This window comes from Sebastes fasciatus, chromosome 6 (assembly GCF_043250625.1).
Source record: "Sebastes fasciatus isolate fSebFas1 chromosome 6, fSebFas1.pri, whole genome shotgun sequence".
Taxonomy (NCBI): domain Eukaryota; kingdom Metazoa; phylum Chordata; class Actinopteri; order Perciformes; family Sebastidae; genus Sebastes; species Sebastes fasciatus.
The window spans coordinates 17,619,515-17,638,984 of NC_133800.1; the positions used below are offsets into that span (position 1 = coordinate 17,619,515).

Genomic DNA, 19,470 nt, shown 5'->3' on the forward strand with positions numbered 1-19,470 from the left:
AGCTGCTGTGTGTTTGGAAACATCAAATTTGATTAGATTAGAGCAGAGGAGAGATCTACTTACTCTGCCTGTTCTGCTGCAAGTCTCCTAAACAATAATCGGCTCTCAGGTGCCGGCACAAGCAGCGAATAAACCGGGGGCCTGAGGAGAAATATGAGGAGGGATGGCATAACCTGTTTGCAAACCCAGCTGATAAAGCCGATACACACACACACACACACACACATACACAAACGACTATTTCCCTCAATTAGCTCTTTAAATGTTCATGTTCATGTTCTCTCTTTCTAAAGTTTTAGCTCTACGGGGAATTTTACTGCTCAGTTTTACTGCTAAATTCACAAACCATTGCACAAACTGTATGCAGAATGTGTAACTTTGTAATAAATGTGCATTGTAAGCGATCCACATATCAGATATAAAGATAACCTCTGTGAGTTAAATACACACATTTATGTACTAATACATTGTATGGACACAGATCAGTTTATTCAATATTTGCACTTTTGGCTTTAACTCCATGGTTTATTGAATATTTATCATAGTGTTTGTGTTTTGCACTTGCAATTCATGTGGATGCAACTCAGTCCGTGGGGTATCGTTTAACAACCTCTCGGTCTGAGCTGACTGGACCTGTGGTCCTGGACTAGACTGGCTGAATTGTGCTCCACTGTTAGGCAGGCAGGTTGGCACTGCACAGGAATAACAAGTTACTCGGAGGGCAGGTTTGCATAGAGATAAAGACTAGTTGGCAGTATAGTGAGTGCGTACACAGTGCCACATCGTGTTATTCTTATAGGATCCTGTTTTACTGCCATTCAAAAAAGGTTTGTGCGCTTGTTATTTATAAATGCATTGTGTGGTGTGCTTACATCAAACCTTATATAATGTCTGTAGGGATCTGTGTGTGCATGACCAGCAAGCTGGACTTCCCTTTTAGCGTCAGTGGTACATGCCCAACCCCTCAAACGGTTAGTTAGATTTTTTTTATTTGGCTGAGCACATAGTCTCATTAGGTGGTGTGAAAGTGGGTTTATTCTTCTTGCACTTCTCTTGAGTTTGTTGATGTTTTTTTGAGTGAGGATGTTGGAGTCCTCACATCTTTAAATGGCTTGTCTAAGGATAACACTTTGGTTTAGGGTTTTGATTAGGCTTATGTTTAAGATGAGACATTTAGTGGTTTTACTGGGAGCTACATGCTGGAACTAATTCTTGGTCGGGTGCAGTGACTTCTTTGAGTCTCGTCATCACTGTGAGGTTGCCAGGCAATCAGTGGAGACTCCAGGAAGTCACTCCGAGAAATACTCCAATCACGTAACTCCTCCTAAAACCGCAAATTGACCTATTTACAGTTCTGTTTTTATAGGGATTGCACAAACAAGATACAACATGCTTATTAGAGAGCTCTAGGTGTGCTTTGGACAGAGCCAGGGTAGCTGTTTCCCCTTGTTTTTAGTTCTTATGCTATGCTAATCTAACAGTCTATTTCCTCCAAATGAAAGAGTGATATCAATCTTCTCTTCTAACTCTCGGCAAGAGGGCAAATAAGGGTACTTCCCAAAATGGTGAACTACTCCTTTAAGGTTACGTATAGTGATGTGGAATAAAGAACGGATGCAGTCAATGTGAGCATCCTCACAAAAGTATTAGGACAAATTCGTGTTTGTGTGTGTTTTTGCGCAAATGTGTGTATTTGTAAGTATGAGTGATGTAACGTAGGAGCGAGCCAGATAATAACATGCCACAGTGATAGAGAATGCTGCTAACTAACAGCAGTTCACAGATGATCCTCTCCATCACACACGCACGCACGCACGCACACACACACACACCCACAACAACCATCGCTTGTCAGACCCTTGTAATGGGATCACTGAGGGATTGGTCACAGCACAGGTGCAAATGCTTACTCACACACACACACACAAAGGTACAACCACCCACACACACACACACACATATCATCCATAGAGGCTGAACATGGCCGTGTATCACTGGAACAGGAAAGCTGCTCTTTATCTCAGAGGTTGCCGTTATTCAGGCCATCAGATAGCAGCTACATCTTGTGTGTGTGTGTGTGTGTGTGTGTGTGTTTGAATGCGTGCACATTTGAGTGTATCTGTGTGTCTAGTTTAATAGCATTAACTCCTGCAAGCGTGAAATGAGACAGTCTCCCACTATCTGTCTTTAAGAGCAGGGCTGAGAGAGCAGAGTGGCTGAAATGAACTGATGGATCAAGCAGACTTCCAGTCAGATGAGCCTGTTAGCTCTAATAGAAACTGTGCTGGTGTCAGTAGATAGACGTCTCACAGTGAACCACAGAGACTCCCTACATTGTACCTACTATATTCTGTCTTTAATGGTAACTTGTCAGCTTGATGTGATTTGGTTGCATATTGCGGATGACATATATCTGAAGAAAGGCTTCCCTCAGCTTATTTCAAAATCTTTAGGCCAGTGGTTTAGTCTTTGTGAAAATGACATCGTAGTCACCAGGGAGCCAGCTAAACAGATGCATTTTTGTGAAGTCCTTTTGCACTACTAGAAAATGTAACACTTGTTAGCTTATTAGATTCCCATAAATTCAAACAAATGGTGTGAAAATCTTCAGGATTGTCCTGACAGCAGTGTTGGCTTGCGATCAATGAGATTAGTTCATAAAACCCTGAACATGTTGTCTAAGCCTCGCCTGCAGGTCAGTGGGATTGCTAACTATGATAAATGCCAGAGAAAGCAGATTTCACACTATCACAGAAAATCTGAAAAACATGTTTTCTTTTTCCTGTTTGGGATTTTTGATTCTGAATTGTTGTCGTGTCCAAATCCGTCTTCCAGTTCTGCGTGAGCTGTTGCCTTGGGAGAAGTGAAATAACACACACACATACACACTTTACACACAAGCACCAAGACTGTGCATCACAGTAATCACACCGCAAAGGATGCTGGGTAATTTGGTTAAAGATGTCAGGAACGTAAATCACCTCCAATCAGCCCTGCTCTCTCATTGGTCAATCCTTCCACCTCCAGGAGAACTTCATTGGTCACTCGTCCAGCCGGCTGTCTCTGTAGGGCTGTTCAGCTGTTGCTCACCACGACACATTGAGTCTCAATTCAAGCTCCAGTATGAACATCAAAACAGAAACATAACTCGCCATGATCGAGCCATTTCATGTGAGAAGAGAGGGACAACGTTGTGTTTCTCTTAAAGTCTGGGTAAAGTAAAATTAGAGATTTATATCTAAACACATTATACATGTTAGAAAATAAGTGCTGAAAACATGTGAAAAGACTGTGAACTATGGAGTGCTGAATTGTGGAGTTAGACTTTCAAACTGTTTTTCTCCATTTTCGTGTTTTTTGGGCGGTACTGAAACAGCCTAAACTCATGGCTTGATGACACACTGGAGTCATCCTTAGCATAACCCCTCCCCTAACGCATAGAGAGCCTAAGTCACGCCCTTTCCGGTGGACCTTATTTAGAAAAAAAATATGTACGGTAATCAACGGAGAGAGACAAATCATTTTTTTATCCCATTTGAATTGCTCCATGAATCACACATATGATGTTTGCCAATTTAAAAGATAATTTTGCAAGTCAAGAAAGTCACAGTTTGTTGTAAAGCTGTTGAAGTATCAGACTGTGAAAATACGTAATTAGAAAGACTACACACCCAAAAGTCGCCTAAGTGACGCCTCTCTCTCTGAAGCTACGATGCCTGTGTGCTTCATACTGGGATGTGCTGACACCAGCGACGGGTTTTGCTCGTTCTTTCTCTTCCCGACTGATAAAAAGACAAGGAGTCGCTGGATGAATCACATCAGGTAAGATAACGAGTCATTTCTGCGTGGTCATAGCTAAGTTAGCTAGCTAGCTAGTGTTGGTGACGTATATTGTTCGAGATGAGAGATGTAGTTCACTGAGCGGTTTCTCACAAAATTAAATGATACTACGACAAACCTACGACAAACTTTCTTGACTTAAAAAATTATGTTTTAAATTGACAAACATCGTATGTGTGATTCGTGGCGCAATTCAAACGGGATCTACACAATATTGATCTCTCTCCGTTGACTACCATTCATATTTTTATCTGAAATAATGTCCCATAGGGTTCACTGGAAGGGGCGTGGCGGCTCTCTATAGCATCAGTGGTTCAGAGCCTTCAGCGTTTCAGATTTTTTCACGATTTTAAAATCTAATTTTATACTCTTCGCCGATTTTTTTAATCATTCAAATTTGTCTGGATGGTTAATAACACGTCATTTTTTTGTTGTGTGACATACTCAGAACACATATTTATTTTTGCTTTACCCAGACTTTAAAGGAATAATTCAACACTATTTATATTTGTTTTCTTGCTGACATTTAGATGAGAAGATTGATATCACTCTCAAACATAAGAGTGTTATTGATCTTCTTATCTAACTCTCAACAATAAAGTAGAAAAGTGTATTTTCTGCAAAACGTTGAACTATTCTTTTGTGGCTGACTCATTGCAAGCAAAGTGTAGCAGAGCAGTCAGGAACCCCAAATCACAATATGTACTGTGTAAATAAGTGTTTCAAATTCACTGTGTGTGTGCAAACTATGGTTTCATTGCTGCGTCGCTTTAGCTGCTGCAAGATATATATATTTACTAAATTTAAAATTAATTTCTACACTCATTTTTAAGCACAGCGTAAAAATTGCAAAGCAGTTTGTCGTACTTACGACGTAAAGATTGAATCAAATATTGAAATGAGCTGTACTCTCTGCCATATGTTTTACATTATAAAACAGAGGTGGTGGAAAAGTTTCAACCCCCCTGACTGTAAGCTTTCTGGAGCGTATATTTCTGTCTCTGCTGTGTAGTGGGATGGTGGGAGAAGGCTTGTCACCTGCATGCGAGCACACACGTACACACACACACACACACGCACACACGCACACACACACACACATGCTTACATATACAGATACTTTAGATGTTTGGGCCTTTGATTTTCTGCAGCCTGCACTACAAGGTAGACAGCTAGATATCTTCAAACAATACCTGGATAACACTCTGACACCCTCACTGCATATCTAGTGCTAATGATTACTTGTTAAGCACAACACACACACACACACACACTCAGAGGCCTGAACTCAGACTTAATGATTCTGTGAGCGCTGCACATCTCACAGCACTTTCCATTCGCTCTCTCTCTCCCCTCTGGCAAGGACCTTCATCACACCACCGACCATTGATTGGGACGATACAGAGCATTAATAAATTAAATGAGTGCATGTGGCCAATATAGAGAAGACTACACACACACACACACACACACATGCACAGGTAGAAATATGTATGCGAGAATGTCAGTATGAGTGTTGGGTGAGTGTTTGCTTTCGTGGACGGGTGCAGCGGAGGTGATGGACAGTGAAAGGAGCATACAAATGAACAGCCACCCACTAGGAAAATCATCCCACCTTGGATCTCACTGCACAGGGACCGCTCTGTCTCAGACTGCGGTTCTCAGTAAATATTCCTGGTATGTGTGTATGTGGTAGTGTACACTCTCAGGAGGGGGTGCGATGTGGAGTGGTAGAAATGCAGTGAAAGAAGAGATGCTGTGTGTGTGTGTGTGTGTGTGTGTGTGTGTGTGTGCCCTGTCCAGGTGGATGTATTCTAGGTCAGGCTGTTTGTCAGAGCTGAGACCAGATCGATGTGGCTCTAATCTAAGGCAGTATGATGTGATTGATTACCTCATATTCTGAGGCCCTGCACATAGACCTCCACTGGGCGTGATGGACACACACACATAAAGACACACACACACACACGATATGGTCAGTTCACCCAAGCAAAAGAATAGATTGGGATGAAATGAAATAAGAGCAGATTGGTTTTGCTGGGCACAAGGCTCGACAGTCTATCCAAGAGGGCCAGGAAAGATGATGGGAGCAGAAAATGTTCATTGATACCATCTTTCATGTGTGAGATGTCAATGTGTTTTTTTTTTCTGAGATTGGTTTTCCTTGGCTGTGCTATTTTTTGTCTGCATGTGTATTAATGTAAATGTGAGAGTGCACGATGTTGACAAGATGTTTGTTTTCGTAAAACCGTGGAACACTGACGCATGAGAGAACGGTTCCGTCTGAGCGACTGGAGGAGTGTGTTAAATGAGCAGAGCTGCTTGGCCCCACAGCGCGGTGGGGTGTTTGCATAATTTTACATGTTTGAAATGTTAATGACACCTCTGTAGGCTATGTTATAGTGAATCTGCTCCTAAGTGACTGAAATGAGATAGGGATGTGTGCATATAATTGTATGTGTGGGTATTTCTGTGAGTTACCAGATATTCTATGTGTGTGTGTGTTCTTGTTTATTTGCTCTCTCTCTGTGTGTGTGTGTGTGTGTGTGTGTGCATCATGTGTGTATTTGAGTGTGTTTGGGCTTCACTTGGGCTTCAGCCTCTCCTCATTGACATGCATGGTGTCAGCAACCTCATTTGAACTACTGGAAACGGGCTTTGCTGTGTGTTTGCCTGCTGGGCTGCACTGCCCCGTCTCTCCTGAGAACTAACGTATTGTTTGAAAATTCACCACGCCTCTTCCTCCTCCTCCTCCTCCTTCTTATTTTCATTGAGGATTGAAGCCATCATATTTTCTTACTTGAAGTAAATGCAAACTTTAATTATTAACATGTTGATATCAAAGTTTTACTTTATACATATTTATACGATATTCGTATGTAAAAATTGCACATTGAAGTGGGACTGCAACGGCCTTCATTTAGGTCTATGGAGTCTAATGTTACATTATATCATAAGTCCTTCAAGCAATAGTTTGACATTTTTGGAAGTATGCTTATTCGTTTTCCTGTCAAGCGTTAAATGAGAAGATTGATACCTCTCTCATATCTGTGGGTTCAATATCAGGCTATTGCCAGCACCTGGTTATCTAGCTTATTACACAGCTTTGTTGAATACTTGATTATGATTGGTTAATCACAGCATTGTACGGTCTGTTATTTCTTTAAAGCAGACCACTACTATGTATACCAGACAGTTGCTATGGATACAGTTCTGATGTCGGACCCCTTGAGGACCATTTCTGTGTCAAATTATTGATTTCTTAAGTAAGTAATCGTGTAATAAGCGGGATAATGTACAGCGAGCCGGTCATTGTTGGCTCGCTGTACATTATCCCTTACTTAGCATTAAGACTGGAAACAGCTACTCTCCAAAGGTAACAAATTCTATCATTTGTTTAATTCATACAATCCACAACTTGACGTTTTTACACATGTACGACAGTTTTACAAAGGGTTATGTGCAGGACTTTTTCTTTGCAGAAGGTTGTGACTCCCTAGCAACCAACGGAGACTCCAGAAAGTCACTACTCCTGGCCAAAAATACTCCTGGACGTAACCCCTCAGACGACTACAATTTATCATTTTTGTACAGATTAAACTACGGTTGTCCCGAATACCAGTTTTTGGGCTACAAAGCTTCGGTGAGAAATATTCAAAGGTATTTTCTAGCTTCATGGTCTGGCGCAGCAGGCTTACATGGTCTTCTGTCTGTCTTTCTCCATCTCCCCCGTGTCAATGCTGATGCCATACTACTGTACACACACACACCTCTACACACAACAAACAGTGATATCCCTCTGACAATAACTAATAATCATTAATGTTGAATATGAATAATAAATCATGTTGTGGGATTATTCCTGATTTCATGGGCTATTTCAAGATTTATACATTATTATTATATATTTATATTTGCCTATACTGTGTATATATATATATATATATTAAAAAACAAAGCAATCAAATACTGATTTGGAGGTTGATTACCATGGCAACAGTCAAAGCTTTGAAGCATTCGGGTCAGCACTAGATTAAACAAACAAGATATAACATGTTGATAGTGAACTTTGGATCGGCCAGTTGTTATGGAAAGCTAACTGTCTCCTAGTTCCAGTTTTATAATGACCAGACAGAGATAAGATTGTTATCGATCTTCTGATCAAACTCTCGGCAAGAAAGCGAAAGTGTATTTCTAAACTTATTGAACTACTCCTTTAATGTTTTATGTTACTAAACTGTAAAAAGAAGGCCAGCTTAGCTTAGCCAGTGCATATGTCTAACTTGTGATTGCGTTCAGGTGAGGACAGCCTCGGGCTCACTATGCCCTGGGTATTATCTATACAAACCAGCCAATCACACACTTTGATGTGTGTTAACATCAGATGGAGAGCATCAGCCTCCAGTATGTGATGAGTCCAGTTGCAAAGTCTCTCACATGGGTTTTGTTTCTTTTCCTTTTTTTAGCCAAAAATGTAATTAAATGCTCTCGCCTGCATCACATTCAAGTTTTGACGCCTTTCATCTTTCCCCTTAGAACTATGTGGAGCCTTTTCTGTGACTGTATTTAAATAGAAGTTGGACTTCAAACACAGCATCACAAGAATCCTCACACAGCTCAGGTTCAGGTTCACCCCCTGAGGTGGACTACAAGCGCTTCTCTTGGCCTAAATACTAATCTCCCAGTCTGCCCTGTAGCTGTACAGACCTGCTCCCTCTCAGCCTCACAGGACCACACTCACCACAACTGAACACAGATAAGGCCACTCTGCTGGATTCATCACAGCTACTTTCACTTGCCAAATGTGTGAACCACTCCCTGTCTGTACCCCACTCTCTCTCTGTGTGACTCCCGTCTTCCCCCCTTTTGGACCTGTCTCCATGGCTGCATATTGTCGTTTTATCTCTCTCCCATTTTTCCCCATCCCATCCGTCACTCTGCCTCCATTGCACCATGGGAGGAGGAGGATGCTCCTTCATGTTGTGCCCGGGTTTGCCTCTCTGAAGTAACTGTGTGTGTCTGTGCGCTTGCATGAGGGCATGAAAGAGAGAGAAAGAGACGGGAACATCTGAAAACACCATTACAGACCAGGTGTCCTTCCATCTGTGCTGATCACAGTTTACTTTTTCCTCTCTCTCTGAGTCTGTCTCGCACCCATCCTGTCCTCACACGACTCTCATCTACACAAAGACATCCGCTACAGGGCAGCATGACATTACCGAAATTACATTCTGCAAATGCGAAAATGAGTAAGAGCGACGGAAAAAAGGGGGATAGGGCAGAAAGGAGAGGGGTGGTGTTGAAGAAGATGAAGAAAAAGGGAAAGCCAGAAGGAGGAACTGGCTGGGGGGCAGAGAGATAAGGGAACAAAAGAAAGAACAACACAAAAAAGGATGCTACGGAGGGAAAATAACCAGTGTTTACAGGGATTTAGATGAAAAAGAACAACAAAGGGGTTTCATGTGGAAGTAGAAATTAGTATTTGAATAAAGAAATGGTGTATAAATATTAAGGGAAAGGGGGAGGCTACAGGGGAATAGAAATGTGGCAGAGGCATTGGTTAGGTCACCTCTGCTGATATACATGCAATTTTATGCAGTGTTTGATGTGTGTGTGTGTGTGTGCGTGTGTGTGTGTGTGTGTGTGTGTGTGTGTGTGCGTCTCAGCAGAGCCAGGGGAGCCTATATAGTTCAGGCTCACCATTAAAACATGTCTGAGGGCTGCAGGAGGCAGCTGAGCCTCCCCCGGGGGAGGACAGCTCACTGCCTGGACGGATGGACGGATCCTATGAATGTTTATGTGGATGTATGGATGGATGGATGGACGGTACTCAGATTGTCATGTGAACAGACTGATGTATAGATTGAGATGTCTACCTGTAAATGGAGAAACAGACTGTAATATTAAGCTTCAAAACAGATGTCAACGAGGTGAGGTCTCTGTAGGCGGAAATTCTCATAATTATTTTTTTCAGCCCTGTCTGTCAGTCACAATGCAGCAATTTCAGAACCAAACAATCATGTTCACTGTAGCAGCACGGTTGATAACAGTAACATAGCACAACAGTGGCAATCCATGCTTTGTGGTGATAAGTGGCTGTTGATGAGTTGTTTTATACATTGCACTTTTTAGAGAGACAGTTCCTTCATTTTTGGTTTGTCTGGGTTTTCTTCTGTTCAGTCATGTTGGCCATCAGTAGTAGTTGTGATTGCGTTCAGGTGAAGACAGCCTCGGGCTCACTGTGCCCTGGGTATTATCTCTACAAACCAGCCAATCACACACTTCGATGTGAGGTACAGCAGGTATAAACAGGAGGATGAAGGTTGTCTCTATGATTCATTAATCAGCAAACAGACCTAAAATGATCATTTATTATGAGGGACCTTCCTTCTCAAGGATAACCTTAGGGCTTAAATATCTATCTATATCAGGGGTCTCCAACCTTTTTTCCTCTGAGAGCTAATTTGCAAAATGAAAGTGGCCGAGATGTACTCATAGCACCTAGTTGTACATTGCCAATAGCAGACATAATTTCTATCTTACTTTTATGGTCCTTTAATACCGCAGTCATCACCTCTATTGCAATGCCTGCCATAGGTGAAGGGCTTTTTGTGTTTCGTTAGGATATGTGCCACTAAACGAAGCCTTTTTTCTTCGAGAGACTGTTTTCTTTTAAAGCTTCAGTAGGCAGAACGTTTTTTGGCATCATTGGGCAAAAAATCCATAATAACCTTTCAGCATATTGTAATTCAAGTGTTCTGAGAGAAAACTCGACTTCTGCACCTCCTCATGGCTCTGTTTTCAGGCTTTAAAAAATCTAGCCTGTGACGGGAGACTTTGGCCAATCACAGGTCATTTCAGAGAGTGCGTTCCTATTGAGCGTTCCTATTGGCTGTGCGCTGGCTGGTGGGCGGTGGTTGGTATTTCCTCAACTGATCTCAACATGGCTGCCGGGTCACAAACTTTCTAATTTTACGGCTAAACAGTACTGCAAGATGTTTCTGAAAACATTTTATATGAGAGAAATAGGCATTACAGTAACAGAATATTGATTCATATTTGATCAGTGCTGCCTAGTTTGATCGTTTGATCGGAGTTCGCGAGTGATTGACAGCTGCTCAAGGACGGCAGACTCCAGCTCGGCTCTGATTGGTTGTTTTCTTCCGGTCTGTGAAATCCTGCAGATGCCATTAGGAACACCGGAGGACAGAGAGGCACATTTTTTTCAGATTACCAGTCTCATGCACTACTGTCAGGATATAGTGACCGTTTTATAAAAATACCTTTTTTTAAATCTTACTTGCTCCATTTCTACCCACTGCAGCTTTAAGTGTTGTTTTCAGCGCCTTTACCTTCTCTTTTCGTAGACCGCTAGCAGTATCCCGTATTACTTATGTATTTTGGATCAGTGACATCAATACAACTCTGTTTTCCTGGAGGACTGGACTGATTGTCTTTTCTCTGCTCTGTCCCAAAGAGCCACACTACCTGCTCCGGCCATCATTCATGTTCACCCACACACATCACGTCACCCCTCTTCAGCCGTGGTAAAATATGACCAAGCACTAATAATGATGTTGTTGTTTGCCGTACGTTATTCACTGCCACCTCCTCTTATCTGACATTTGTGTCCGTGTTGTCAGATATCCTGTGATGTATGTATCTCCTCTGATTTACTGATGGCCTCTGGTTCAGCCAAGGCGCTTAACGGCTTCCTGTCAATATTTGAAACAAACCAGTCAGTCAGACAGACCGCTGTGGGCTCTGTGTGCCTCTCAGGAACACGTTAGAAATAAAATGTTCAACTTGATTTCGTTGATAAATGCTTTGATCAGTGTTCATGTTAAATGTGGGCTAGGTGAGGTTATGCTAGACTGCTGTTAACAGGTCTTCCGGCTGGTTTAGCAGTAGTAGTAGGAAGTGTACAAATCAGCGCTGATACACCTGGAAGCTCTGAGATGAGAAAAAAAACGAGCAACCATGGTTACAATGACACACTTTCCCCCCAACAATAGCAGCCAGGCACCTGACCCACTTTTTTTGCCCCATCTGTAAAAGGGTGCCAAAGTCTCTCCTCAGAGCATCATGGTACTACATGTGTGCAGCTCTCCTCAGAATCGCGTCTGACATCTCAAGACTCCCAGCAGCTCCGGGTCACCCAGAGGCCAGCCAATCAGAGAGCTTGTAGTAAAGTCCTCGCCAGACCCCCCTGGCAGAACCAAGAAGCATAACAGTGTATCATCTTAATCAGACAGACATCTGGAGAGTCTGGAGCTCCTATATTCATCCGTCCTACCTCTGGGGTTTTATGAATGGTGTAAATATCTGTTATGTTGCCCCTTGTGTATTACACACAACTCTTTATTTGATCTGGATTATCTCACACTCAAGGGGGCAAAGGGAGAAACAAGGGTGAAGTCTCGCTGTCTCTCCGTTTCTCTCCCTCAGAGGTGATTTAAGGAAACGAGCAGCACTTAGAAGCTCTGGAGTCAGACGTCTGGATGTATCAGCTCAACCATGCATGTGTGTTGTGTGTGGGGGGGTCTGATTGAATGTGTAATTCTGTGTGATGTACTGTAGCAGGCACCTGCTGGTGCACTTTTATGGGACTGACCTCGCAGACGCACTCTCGCTGCGCTCCAGACGCAGGTTTAGTGCACTCAGTATTTTGGTGGTGGTGAGATGGAAAAATGGTCCGCACAGCCTGAAGCAGAACAGTTTGTTTCATTTGCCACCAAACAGGTTCTCTCATTCGCTGTTACACACACAGTTGTTCCCATTTAGGTGATTAAAAAGGCACTGAGGTGCTTTCGAGATAATGTTTCTTGAAATTGTGTTGTTATTTGAGGGGCTTCTTTAAAGAATACTGCACCGATCAATATCGATGAGAGCCAGAGAGATGGTCTTTTTTATTCCAAACTTGTTAACTTCTTACTTGTCAAAGCCTGTTGCCTACATTACCCACAATGCAGAACAGGATTTACTATATGATGGTATGTATTATTTTAATTAAATACAGGCAAATATACTTTATGTTGCCTTTTTTTAGTTGATGGTTTACCATTTACAATGTGCGCTTCCATTGTTGTGTGACGTCAGACAACTGCTTCCTTTACACGTAGGAGGTCAGAAATCTTTGAGTTCCCAGTTGCATCTGGAACGCAGCCTTCGCGGCTAATGTAGCCTCAGGGCGCCAGCCTCGAGCACAGATGAGGAGCAGAGTGCAGAGGTCTGCTAAGCTCACTTCTTTTTAACTCCACACCCTCAGATTTATCAGATTTCGTGCAGCTCTCTCTGGAGTCACAAAATGCTTTATACGACTTTTTCAACACCAGCAGCAGCAGTAGTAGACCTGCAGACCTGTAAACAGACTTTGAAGTGTAAAATTAGTGGCGTTACCCTTTTAATGAAAGTTGCATATTAGGACATTATTTGGCCTTATCTGTGTTTGACAGTGGCTGTGCTTTAATTGCATTTACCATTGTTTTCATCTTCGGAAAAAACTTTAATAAGAACATTTGTTGTGGAAATGTGCCCTGCAGCAACCACTTGGGACCAATCACTGCAATTAAAAATTCCATTATGGGGGAAAGAAAATTAATTGCTGGAATCTAATGGGAATTTAATTAATTACTCATTTTTATTACAGCAGCTCCAAAAAGGGACAAGATAAGCTTTATGATTTAAAAAAATTGCTTCATTATTCCTCCATGTTTTATGAAAATAAGGCCAGTATAGTTTAGTAATTACTGCATGCAGGTAAGAGATCTCTATCAGTGTTGGGCGCAATTAACACATTCAGTGTTTGTAATTAGGTACGCTCTTGTTTGTAAGTGTTTTTCATCACATTTGCATACTGGGATGCATTGTGTTTGTACAACAATGTGTAATTGTTTGTTTATCTCCATTGGTAAGCCTTCCCAAAGGCTAATACAACCAATATGGTGTCAGTTTTCTATTCAAATGTCAGTCAGTCAGAGAGACAACAGCGACGTGTTTCCCCTGCTCTGTTTTCATCCTGAGAGATGTGGCACCTGGAACATTACACTGCCCCCTTCATTTAGCCCGTCTGTCTCCCCGAGCCTCCTCTTTACTCCTTCAGTCCTCTAACCTCAATCTTTTTATCCAACTCCAGTTCAGCTCCTCTTCTTTCCTCTCCTCTCCTCAAATTCTCCCCCTGTCTGCTTCCCTTTCTTCCCCTGCCTCTCTCCTCCTCCTCTGGTTGTCTGGGACTCTTTCAGTCCCTTACATCGTCTGACAGCCTCAGAATGGAAACACAAGGGAGGGTAGAAGATGGAGGCAGAGAGATAAAACAGCAAAAAGCCAAGTGAAGTCATACTTTCAGCTTCGCTGCTTCTTCACCCTACTCTTCGTTACTTTGCTGTCCGCTCTTTTGCTTAATGTTTGAAAGAGCTTTTATTCCTCAAATTCTCTGCGCTCTCATGAATAACACATGAGCATCAGCGGCAAACTCTCTCTCTCTTTTGCTTTATCCCCACCCTGTTTTGTTTTCTCACACACACACACACACAGATCAGATACACACTCTTACACACACTTCACTCACAGATGGCCTGGTCCAGGTCATTTCCTCTGTGGATGGAGGATAACTGGATTTACCAGTCTGTTGTGTTCTGTTGTTCTGACAGATCTGTTTATCGACAGAAAAAGGCAAAAACACAACGAGCTAATAAACTGCACAGTGTGTGTGTGTGTGCGTGTATGTGTGTAAATCCTCGAGGACTTTTACATCTGCAGCAGCAGCACCCTACTGATGAACACACTGCCCCTACAGTTCAGTAATAGTGGTAGTAGTTAATAGCATATCAACCACCTTGTGACAGTGTAATGTTAAGTTAATGCGTTTAGCGGATTATTCCATTACGGCTCTCTGTGTTTTGCTGAGAAGACATAATGGCGTTATTTCTCATTCCTGTCACTGTGTGTGGTTACTAACATTTTTTCCCGCTTTATGTTGCACACAGTCGTCTGTGCACGTTGTATTATTACTCTCCTGAAAAAGCTGTTTCCCCATCAAGGCTGATAGAGTTTCCAGTGGAAGTGCTCGCGCTGTTTAAAACTCAGATATGTCATTTTGCAGAAAATTTTTCAGCTGCTGAAAAGTAAATGTGCCACACGCCTTCGGAGATGAATGAATGAAGTTGCCCAGCCGGATACTTGTATCCATAAAACACTTTTTGGAGCTAGAAGGGAGCCATTTGGCAGCGGCGGTTCACTCTTTTGTCATTTTCTGTAGACAGAAGTGTTTTTTTAGGCTAGAAAGTGGGATTTTGTGTCATTTAAGCACCTGACGATAACATGACAGCATTTCTCTCCAACTGTTTTTACACATACTCACCTGTCTGGGCATTAAAACTTGGAAGGAGAAAGCAACATCTGGCTAAAGCAGACTTTATGTTTAGCTTGAGCCTTTAGCAGGTGTGTGTTTCTATATATATGTGTGTGTGTGTGGTTGATCCAGGTCTGCCTGTGGAAGTGAGTGTTGCACGGAAATAACCAAGTTGGCCAATTAACTGAGCGTGAAGTCATCAGCCCACACAGCCCCGTTACAGTTTAAAAGCCCCCCACGCTTCAAAATAAACACACACGTACACACACATACAGGTCTCCAAACTAAACAAACCATTAAAGTTAACTATCCTTCCCCAGGGTGTCGTCTGTCGGGAGGTGCTGAAACATAACATATTTCATGTTTCTGACTTAAGCTGTCAGTCAGCTGCCAGCTTTACTGTAAGCTGCAGCGTTCCAGTCGGAGATCACGGATCAACCGACAGGCAGAGAGACACAAAGACAGACAGGCCTGCGCTGCTGGAGATGTCTCCTCTTTTATCATTCAAACAGCGAAGGTGGCATGCTGTGAGAAGCTAATTTAGACATCACAACGTCACCGCTTACAATCAGTTTAGCTGTAATTAGAGGGGTGGACACCTAGTTATCACGGCTCCGTTCCCTTTGTTATTTGCATGACATGGCCTCGATGGATGCTCGAAAGATGACTTGTCTCCATTCAGGGACGGTGGATATGTTGTGTACCAGGTGGAGACAGGACTAGTTGAATTCAGATTGATTACTATTTGTCCTCGGAGCACCTGCTTAAACACGTACACACTCACACGCAGCGGTGGATGAATTCCCAGTCCTCTGTTTGAGCTGCATTACAAATGCATACGTAGTGTTTAGAGTGGCACAGAGCTCCTTTCATATGGAGATGCGTCCAGGCTTCGACCTGCCACCTCCTATCTGCTGCTGCATTACACCCACAGCTGCCCCCTCTGACTTTAATATATCTCTTATCCTTCCTCTCTTCCTTCCTCCGTGTCCGCTCCGTATATTATAATAACTCTTTATTCACTGCAGAGCAACTTCTATTAATAGGGATGACAGTGATGCTGTCCCAGTTGTTTGCCTTTGTTGGTAGCCTAGATACTAAATTAATGATTGTAAATGCAGGGACTGTGAATACTAAAGGACTGAAATGTAAATGCACAGCACAGAGAAAATGAGGAGAAAAGAACTCCCAGATAGCCGGGGGTGACCGCTTTTTTCTAGTCTGCCAGGAGATAAATATGACGGAGATGAATGTCAGCGAGGCTCATTGTTTGGCCGCCATGGTGTCGGCGACTCATCATGTATGTCAGCAGGTGTGTGTGTGCTAATTATATGCACGCTCCAGTCTGATTGTCAGTCTGACGTGTGCTCTCACCTTTTGTCTGAGGGAGGAGGGGAGAGGAAGGAAGAGAGCAGCGGGAGAGCGCGAGAGAGACAAAGCTTTGGAGGAAGTTTAAGGAGGAAGCAGGAGGCTGTGATCAAGCTTTTGTCAGAGATTTGTGTGTGTGTGTGTGTGTGTGTGTGTCAGACAGAACGAGGGAAAGAAGAAGCCTCGCCATGACAATATATCCGTTGCTTAGCAGGTGCAGTCTGACCTGCCACGCTCTCCCCCCACCTGCATCACTCTCTTTTCTACTCCATCTCTCCCCTCTGCCAAACAAAGGCAAGGAAGTCTGTTTCTACTGATGTCAGGCTGAACAAAAACACAGGATGAAACACTCCTCCGTTGTAGCATTTCCTTTTATGTGCACACTACTTCAAAACACGTTTTACTTCTGTGACACCACCATCACTGACTATCGTTTTTACTGCCATATATATTTATATATACATATATTCATATGTAGGTCACTGTCGCAGTGTACATAATACTTTTTATGGTGTCACTGAGCGAGATTGTTTAAGGTTGTGTAGTCGTTTTGGCCTCTACTTGACATTTCCACCATCTAAAACAGCAACACCTGAACTGAACACTTCGACCGTCGATACATATATTTGCCCCCCCCCCCCCCCCACACACACACAAGAACACACACAAACTCCTTCAAAGATCAGCCATTGATCTTCTCTCTCTCCCCCGCCTGGGCAATTATCTCCCTAATTATTCAGAATCCATCTTCTGCTCAGTGTAGGCCGTCAACCAGGAAACTACGAGTGTGTGTGTCTGTGTGTGAGGATGTTTCGCAGGGTGGGACAGAAACTGTTTCCCTAATTGCTTAAAAACAGACAGGGAGCCTGCTCTGGCTGACATTTGCTTGCACCCTGCAAACAGCAGCCTGCAGTGTAAATCAGGCACCAGTGTATGCACAGGCCTCCCTGCTAGACACACACACACACACAGGACCACCACATGGACAGTAAGTCAAACCTGTCATATTTAGAGAGCCATTAAGGAAGAGTCAGCACCCCAGCTCTTATTAATGATGTCACTGTGGACAGTATGTCGTATTAATGATGTCACAGCAAGAAGTGAGTTACAGCAGCGGGCGTTCATCCGCCTGTGTGTGTGTTTGTGTGTGTTTATGAGAGTGTGTGTAGAGTGGATAGAAGAGGGGTGGAGCAGTGCTTCATTTGTAACACGGCCCGACCTTGATGCCTGGGAATGAACGATGGGGGAGGGGAGGAGAGGAGAGGTGTAACATCTCTTTGTCATCACCCCCTATCCTGTGGTTTTCCACTCGGCCCTGACGCTCTGCTCTGTGGCGCTTTAAAGTAGCACAACCTTGCTTTGTGTGTATGTGTTGGAACGCTGTCCTTTGCTTTACCAGTGCGGTGTGTGTGTGTGTGTGTGTATACAGGCTCAGACACCAGAACAACACCGGAACATTCCTCTGGGCTGACCGGGATTACACCATGCAGTCATGCAGAGAGAGAAAGAGAATAAAGAAAAGTGCGAGAGAGCAGAGTTTCTTTATTGGCTGCTACATAGTGATGCTGCAAATGCATCAATAACAGCTGAGGCAAAGGAGATCTATGAATGTTTTTAACCAGACGCAACAGTGGTTTTATTAGATATTCTGGCCTCTAAAAGCTGATGTCAGAGCTTTACGTGAAGCTGATGTCAGTTAAGAGGAGTTAAGAGAGGAGAGAGGTCAGCATGCCGTGTGTGTGTGTGTGAGAGAGGTTATGTGCACATATAGGTGCTGACTGCACGGTTCCACGCAACACCAAGGTTGGGTTAGTGTGAACAAACACAATTTACAGTGATTTATACCTTGACTGGCGAGGACAAGGTTACAGAGAGGACTCCCTTTTGTGCCTTTATACAAGCTGGACAAAAGATGTGTACACTATTTTTCGCTTTTTATTCTCCACTCCCCCTCACCTCGCCTCTGATTTTTATTTTGCCACTCTTATAAAAATTCAATATCCTTCTTTTGGGGGTAGAAATGCTGCCGCTGCTGTGTGTGCATGTGTGTCAGAGAGAAGTGATGCTCTTCCTACTGTGTGTTCAGTGATTGCCTCACTGTGGCCCACAAACCCCTACTGGCAATAGTATTAGCATCTGGAAAACAGTGTGTGAGAGGGTGTGTGTCCTGCAGCCTCAGACTAATGATGTTTTTGACCCGCTCTTTGTCTTGAAACAAAGAGGTGCTCGTGGCCATGCTCTTCTCGGTCACACACATAATACACACTTATTGAAGAGACAGCTCTGCGTGTGTGTGAGTGTCTAATATGTGCATGTGTCTGTGACAGCTGCGTCCACGTTGAGGACTCTTCATTGAGATGCATTGAAATTATTTGGGATGTGTGTGTGTCTGAAGCAGCTCTTCAAACAGCCCCGGCCCTATAGTCAAATCACCTCTACTTCAGTGTGTGTGTGTGTGTGTGTGTGTGTGTGTGTGTGTGTGTGTGTGTGTGTGTGTGGATTAATGCATGAAACTAGTCGGAGGATGTAATCTCCATAAGTGATGACTTAAGAGTGCAGATGCATTTTGAGGTAATTATCTCTATTGGTCAATGTTGCCTTTGCCCCCCCCACACACACACACACACACACACACACACACACACACCTCTATGGGGGGTGGGGGGTATACTGTATGTGCTTCAATTATCACCAAAGTCACCGTGTGCTGTCCTCACACAAACCAGAGCTGGAAATATCATAGCAAACAGCTTTGGACAAACAGAGATGTGGACACACTTCCAGTCTCATTCACACATTTAGTGACCAGAGCCACAAACACACAAGCCTCATTACACACATGCATTCGCAGACTTACGCACACACACATCAGCTGACGGTAAAGTAAATACAGCTATACGTAACGTCAGATA

General features: G+C 43.2%; 1 protein-coding gene across 1 annotated transcript in view; it reads left to right on the forward strand.

Moving 5' to 3' along the window:
• rgmb (repulsive guidance molecule BMP co-receptor b) overlaps positions 1-19,470 on the forward strand; it is a 48,210-nt gene that overhangs the window by 247 nt on the left and 28,493 nt on the right. The window lies entirely within an intron of this gene.